Here is a 7,669-nt window from a genome sequence, read left to right on the forward strand (position 1 = left end):
CCAATTCCTTTGACATTCTGGTACTATAAAACGTTGCGATAAAACTTAAAAAAATGCTTCGAAAAAAACGACTACCTGAATTGCAATCGTGTTTGATAATTCACTTCTACGAACCGCCATTTGAAGTAGGTGGCCAGTGCACCTGCAGTACCGTTTGCTAAATGACAGGGCAAGATGAAACATAATTATAACAAAACAGATACACAGTTCTCGCATGACATAGCTGTGACCTTACACGAACGTAGCGTTTGCTGCTGTTGATTACGTGCGTTATTAACATACGTGCGTGAGTAATCCTCAAATTCCCTATTAAGCCAATACAGATCAGAGAGGGGGTGCTGTGCAGGTATGTGAAAAAACTGGTGCAGCACTATCACGAAGCTGTGCTCTGCCATACTTATTGTACGTAACTATCACATTCGTATTATATTCAAATACAACATTTTCTCACTAATATTCTACTCACGCGGGCACACTCGGACTTAGACTCACAATTAGCAGACCAGGGGACTCATTAAAACTTAGATTATCCAAATTACTTTCGCAGGTGCATGTTGGTCGGAGCAAATCATACAAGAACAGCGATGCAGTATAAAGAAATTCTCATGGCCGTCTGAAGTCCATGGGTCTGTGTTGCCGCTGTTTGAAATCTACCCCATAATTAGTAAATGAACCCACAATATCCGGTACGATCTTTTCGGTGTGATCGACCCTTTAATATGCTCATTATATCCGAGCTTTGCGCATATACTTGCTTTTTTATAAACCATGAGTTACAAAAATCATTCATCACCAATTATTTCTTCAATACTGCATATATTTAGTCCGTGGACGAAATTCTCTGCGGGATTTTAGGTGGATAGTTGGGCGTGTTGGTTAAGCATATCTGAAGTGAAGGCGCGAAAACGACGGCGTACGAAGAGAGAGAGAGAGAGAGTTGTGTGTGTGTGTGTGTGTGTGTGTGGTTGTGTGTGTGTGTGGTGTGTGTGTGTGTGTGTTTGTTGTGTGGTGTGTGTGTGTGTGTGTGTGTGTGTGTGTGTGTGTGTGTGGTGTGTGTGTGTGTGTGTGTGTGTGTGTGTGTGTGTGTGTGTGTGTGTGTGTGTGTGCTCTCTTCGTCCGTCGTCGTTTCGCGCCTTCACTTCAGATCTCTTCGGGAATGTCAGGGCACAACAGGGCTTCTTGGAGTGTATCGGGGGCATGTGTCTCGACGCCCCCTTCACAGGTCTCTTGGAAGGCCGACGATGATGAGCTGAAGCCTCCTATAGATAAGCTGCAAGCGGGATCCCCTGTATACTCACGGATGCCGAATTCAATGTAAATACGACGCTGACGGGTCACACTGGTCGCGCTAGCACGCGAACGGGAGGGGGAGGGGGAGTGCTTGGTATGCTAACACTGATCTTAGGCTAAAGGCTCAGGTGTGATACCCACAATAAATTATGCAAATAGCAGTTTTTGCCTACTTCAAGCGTTTTGACATTATCTATCCATCTATCCATCCAGCTATATATCTGTCCGTCTGTATGTCTGTCGGACGGACGCCTCTTACGCGGACACAATAGACCAAATGGACCAAGTTGTCCAACAGCTTCGTGCACTGGGAATGTGCTCATTGTTGTGATGCGGTCGTGTTCATTCCATAGTTGTCATTCCGGCTTCGTTATCTGAATCGCCATGCCGTCGACGTCACGCCTTCTACGCCAACCCAGTGGCCTAAGCTGTCTAATAGCTTGGGTCACTAGTTATGTGCTTGTGGCCGTGCTGCTGGCCAATAGCTACGCCATCATCGTCCTTTCAGCTTTGTCATCCGACTCGCCTCGTGCCATCCCGCGATCGTCGTGCATACAGTCGTCGTGCATTCGTTGTCACACCACCTTGGTGATGCCATCGTGGTCATTCTATGGCAGAGTTCCACATCGTCATCGCTCCAGCTTCGTCATCCGACTCTCGTCGCGCCGTCGCCGTCACACCATCATCACCCCACAACTGTCGTCATAACTCCTTCGTCGTTCCGTCGACGTCAATCCTTTGTCGTCGTACTATCTCAATCAAGCTGTCGTCATTCGACAGTCATTATGCCACTGTTGTCACGCTACCGACATAACTGCGTCGTCGTCCGACATTCGCTATAATGCATCTGTTCCCATACCGTCATTGTCAGACCGTCATTGCCGTGCTATCATCCCGACTCCACCTTCGTCATCCGACTCTTCTCATGCCGTCGTCATACAGGCTTCGTGATAGAGCCATCGTCCCGCCATCGTCTCGATACACTAGTCATCCTCCCGTTGTTCTGTCCTCATAACGCTGTGATCGTCATATTATTTTCATGCCACCGTCGTCATGCGGCACACCTTGGTAACCACGTCAGTGACGTAATTCCTTTGTCGTCATTCTGTTGCCCTCAGGTGGTCGTCGTCACGCTAGCATCGCAATACCATCATGATTTAAAAATTGTCATCACATTGCCGCCATGCCATCTTCCTCGTTCAATCGCCGCAATTCCTTCGTCAATCCCATCGTCGTCAGAACGTCAGCGTCGTACAGTCCTCATCATGCTGCTATGTTCATTGGCGACCTTGGCAAGCGAATGCGATAGCTTAGTGGGACGAGAGCGGATACGTCGCGTATAACCGGCACAGTCAACAGAAGTCTCACAATGAGCACTGTAGATGTTAAATAAACGTGACTTCAGAAGTACGATGTCTCGCGACATAGCTTGTATGCTACTCGCATTATATCGTCAAGGGTCATCGAGAGATTAATTCTATCGCGATTCTTTTTTTTTTCTCCATTTAGGCGCCTCCTAGCTGAACTGTGAAGTGATGCTGGTTAAAGGTGACGTGAGAAACAAAACTTGTGAAGTACGAGGTAATATAAACAGGCACAGAATTGGTCTATTCGAGTGAAATATACGCAAAGCAACTTTTATTTTGTAAGTCTTGATAACTAAGTTTGAAAGCAACTTCTCGGCTCGGATTTTTTATTACTATTTGATTGACATTTGCCATATTTCTTCCGCGGAATCCCACTAGGTGGAGAAACAAGTCAAATCAGACGCATATATAGCAGATACTGAAGAATACTTTATCTAATTTTTTTACTTATTTTTAAATGGCACACCCTCAGAAGATCCAGAGAGCTGTGCAACAAAGAGGACGCCAAGTTGAACCAGCTTGTCCTATGCCACACTTCAGGGAAATACCAAAGAGTGACGTCTGCAGCCAATGCGGGCTAATCATGCCTCAGTACAACAAGAAACGTGGTGTGCGCGACTACTTCGTTGGAATACTGGTGCTGGAGTAAGGCAGACATTAGACGACGCGATATGTACGTCGAGATTCGGTGAACATATTGATCACGTGTTTATCGGAGGAATTGTCAACCTGGAAGCGATTAAGTACACGACTTACTTGACAGTCAAGAAACCAATATTATGTGCAATAAAGAAATGGCCCCAAATTACGCGCACGCTGTAATCTCTAAATAAAGACATTGTACATACATGCGCTATATCTTAATGCACTGTTCATCAAAACTAAGACAGCCTCGCTTTAGTGGAGAACCATCGGGGATGTTTTCTGCTTAACGTTTCTAATGGGCCGAGGTGTACCTCTGCCTGGTGCTCAGCCACTTTAAGGGGTGCGCATCGGAAAATGGGGCCTTATAGAAATTTCTAAGCGTGGTCTCTGATTTCCCCGTGTCAAACCACAAGCGGCCTTGTCACACAGCATTAGCCGTGGCTTTGGGAGCCACAATAGAGCTGCCTCCGTTTACCTTACGGTGAAAAAAGGGTATAAACGTGCTACCGGCCTGATGCTTGGTCATTACGAGGCTTCAAGTATTGAAATGGGGCGTTTTTCGCTTCCCCGAGCGCATTGCCACCTAAATAGGTGTTTTGAATTGCCACTATATGGAAATGGTCGCCATTGGAGCGAGTAAGTCGCCTTGGGATTTTCCTTTACTGGGTTTTGTTATAACCACAGAGTTCTACGGAAGTTGCATGGCGTTGGATCACTTCCCGGGACTGTTTACTCCTAAAGAAAGGTAATTGTCGTGCCGAGGGTAAGTGGTGCGTAACTGGCGGCGACGTTGTCGTGAACCCACGCTGCAGCGCCATTACTCCCTCCCCTTTTGTACCCCGGCAATGCCCGAGACCTCTGCGGTGAAACAAGTCGTGGTTCTATAGCGGCTGCCGCCAACAATAAAGGCGTGAACGGCACAGGACATTGACAGAAACTCTAGAGTACATAAAAACGTTGCATATCCATTCTTCCGAGCCCCTTGCGCCTTTACTAAATGCTGCGAACATCGCATTCAGTACATCGAACCACTGCAGCGTTACAGCGAAGGGGAAAGTTTTCGTCGAAATGATTAGAACGTTCACGTATCTATTATCTCCATATAGCTTACTTGCATCGTTCCTCAAACGGAGAGATGACGCCCTCATTTTGCCAATTTTGAAATAATGACACCAACCAAATCCCGTAATTATTAGCCTCGCTATTTCCTAAATCGCGTGCTAATTAGTCACCGACAAAGCCCTTACTGGCAAGCTATTCCTGGTATTTTTTTCTTAGTAGTTCTTTTTTTCTTCTTTAAATCTATCACGCATTTTTTGTACTTATTGGAACACAATTTTACATGCAAGCCTGATGTTTTTTTCCCCTGCTATGAATCTTCTGACTCATTTATATCAATATATGACTTCGCGGGTAATGTATTATTAGCCTAGAAATGCTTTACTTACAATTTCCGTCATACGGTGACCAAGCTCGTTCATCAGCTTCGTTGCTACTGGTAACAGCCGAGGCCTCCAATATGCTTGAGCTTCCTTCCACCGTGAAATGACTAGCGCTCACAGCAAGAACTACGACGAGGCTTAAAGTAATCGTCTTCGTCATGTTCAGGCACCCTACAGACCGGTGCTAGGTTCGGACTATTGCGGTTCTCTCTTTTTATTCTCAGTTAGGATAATAGAGCATGTGTAAGGACGTCTGACTTGAGGCTATTTTGGAAGCATCCTTCGAAAGAACCCATTACCTCATCAATTCCTAAAATGCAGTGATGTAGAAAGTCCACTTGCGTAGGTGTGCGACTGTTTTCATTTATGCTTTTTTTTTCAGAAGTTCTCCTTTTACTCAGCATTGGGTTGGGCTGCTGAGAACAATCACTTTAATGGCACCGTCATTACGAAATGATGTGAATAACCAAGTAACAATGCTCATATGCTTATTCGCGGCTGGTACCTAATGATGTTGGGGTTAGCTTGCCTAGCTTACCTTTCATTCTTTCTTTTTTTTCTGGTCATACGAGCCCCAGTGGTGAAATTTGGATAACAATGTTTTATTCTGTGACGTGGGCGAGTATATCAACTCTTACTTTTTTTATCGAAAAACACATTCTCCAGCACAATGTTCTGACGCATTTGACCGTCAGGTGGGCTGTTCTTTTTTTTCGCTTTGTATATACCTGTGTGTATCTGATGTAGAAATGTTCGGAACAGCAAGCTAATCGCCTTTTCCAGATACGATATCCCCTACGAACGGACGGTTCTTCAAGTGGTTTGCTTGCAGTTAGTATAGGCTCGAGATCATATGTGTTCCAAGAGGCATGGGGTTAAGCTCTACGTCACCAGAAACAAGATTTGGCACATTCCTTTCAAGGCGACAGCATCGAGACAGAGGTTAATAGCCCGACACCATTTGACATTACCGGGAGAACATTACTGCTACAAAATTTGTTGGACAGACCAAGGTAACTAACCTGGAAAGTTAACAGCGGGCTGAGCATCCTGATGCTGGTGGTTGCATGTCCTGTTTGCGCTTCCCATCTGATGTGAACATCCTAGTCAGACTTGTCATCCAAGTCAGACTTGGATCCCGTGGTTGATGACGTAGTCGATGAAAGGCGACGACGTCATTCGCCCTAGATGTGGGTAGTTTGGCACATACGGTGGATCGGCTGGTGGACGAGCTGGCGTGTTGTCCACTTCAAGCAGAGCGGACATACCCTGGGGCACGGAAAGCGCCACGGGCAAGAACAGACTGCTTTGTAGCAGCCTCATTAGCATCTATAAGTTGAACAGCGAGGTGAGCCGCCTGATACTGGTGGTGTCGGGCCCTGGTTAGGTGCTGGTGATGTCGTCCCGCAGTCACCGCTCCTCGGCATCCAAGAAGCCAAGGAGCAGTGATTGACTTTCGGCTTGTGCGACTTCTGCCGCTTTCAAGGCTTTTAAGAAAGGCGACTAATATAACGGCAAGTTCATTGCGCCACAGTGCAGATGTCGTGAAACATGGGTGAAGATAAGCCTGTTTCATTTCCCAAAGATTAAGAATCGAAAAATTATACCTCCCTTCCACTCCGTGAAGATGGTAGAACACCGAAGCTCTGTTAGTTACACCGAGTGTTACGAGTGGTACACGTTCATGAGTTGCACGTGATGCCATTGCGTAAACACAAGTAAACACAGATCTACAACACGATCTTATAGTATATTGAAAGCTTGCGAGGCGAGAAGAGGCAGCAACTTCCAATGCTACTCGACGAGTGTCCAGTTCTCTAGTGGAAACCTGCCGAGCCGCCGCCAGAGGCATCGGCTGCAGTCGCGAACACCGCGCGATTTCGGCGCGAACGCGGGGAAACGCGGACGGCGTCGGCAGCAGCTCTGCGCGTTATCCGAAAGGGTGCGCCACACATAAACACCTTTTCTAATACCCATATATAAGTCCTGCTCCTCGCGCCCAGCGCGGCCTCTGATTAGTCGCCTCCTCCCTCCAGCGCACGCCCTCTCATTGGTCGCCTCCTCCTCCAGCGCACCTCTCTTCCTCTGCTGGTCATGTGACCTGCCATCACCCGGCGCGGCTCTTCTCCTCTCCTGGTCACTGACCTGCGTGACACCAGTGGACGGATGGCGCAGCCTCGACCTACAACAGCTCCGCTGTTAAAAAGTTGTTCGTGATGAAGCTGCGCAATGGAAAAAAAAACAAGGGTCGGAATGGTCGTGTGCAGAGAATACTTCCTCACCTTACCCCATACGAAAGGCGAAGGATCGATTGCGATAGCGAACTAGTTGACAGCTATACGAAGTACGGATAGTAGCTTTATCGGCCCTAATAACTTGTATGCATAGGCGTACTAACTAAATAACCAGCATGGCGTCATTCGCGCAAAAGCAAACATGAACGCATCTCACTCAATGACCACGGAAACTCGCTGTCAAAACGCTGTAGTGAGTAAGCGTGGGGGCAGCAGCGAGCGAGTTGACCTTCGTCCCGCCACTCGCATCAGCGCAAACTATGCCGCGAAAACACAGCGCAGGGAGGAAGGGCTCTGCCCTCGCTGCAGTTGGCTTTTAATATACAGCCGTGCGGTCGCTCGGGCGGCGCAGAGTAACCCCCCCCCCCTCCCCCCGGAGCCTCGTGCACGGCGGTCGCTGGGGCGGCGCAGAGTACCCCCCCCCCCCTTCCCCACCCTGCCCCTGGAGCAATGCGCGCGACTTGAAGACAGCGCGCTTCCTTCCCGCTTCGCTCTCTTGCGTGCGCGAGATAAAGCCGCGATCGCCGGCTTCCCCTCGCACGCTTTCACTCCCACATACAGAATATGGCGCATGGAGACGATCTTATCGCCCTTGGACTTATTCCATATAATAGCTATAGCAATATAGGGG

This window comes from Dermacentor silvarum, chromosome 4 (genome assembly GCF_013339745.2).
Source record: "Dermacentor silvarum isolate Dsil-2018 chromosome 4, BIME_Dsil_1.4, whole genome shotgun sequence".
Classification (NCBI taxonomy): Eukaryota; Metazoa; Arthropoda; class Arachnida; order Ixodida; family Ixodidae; genus Dermacentor; species Dermacentor silvarum.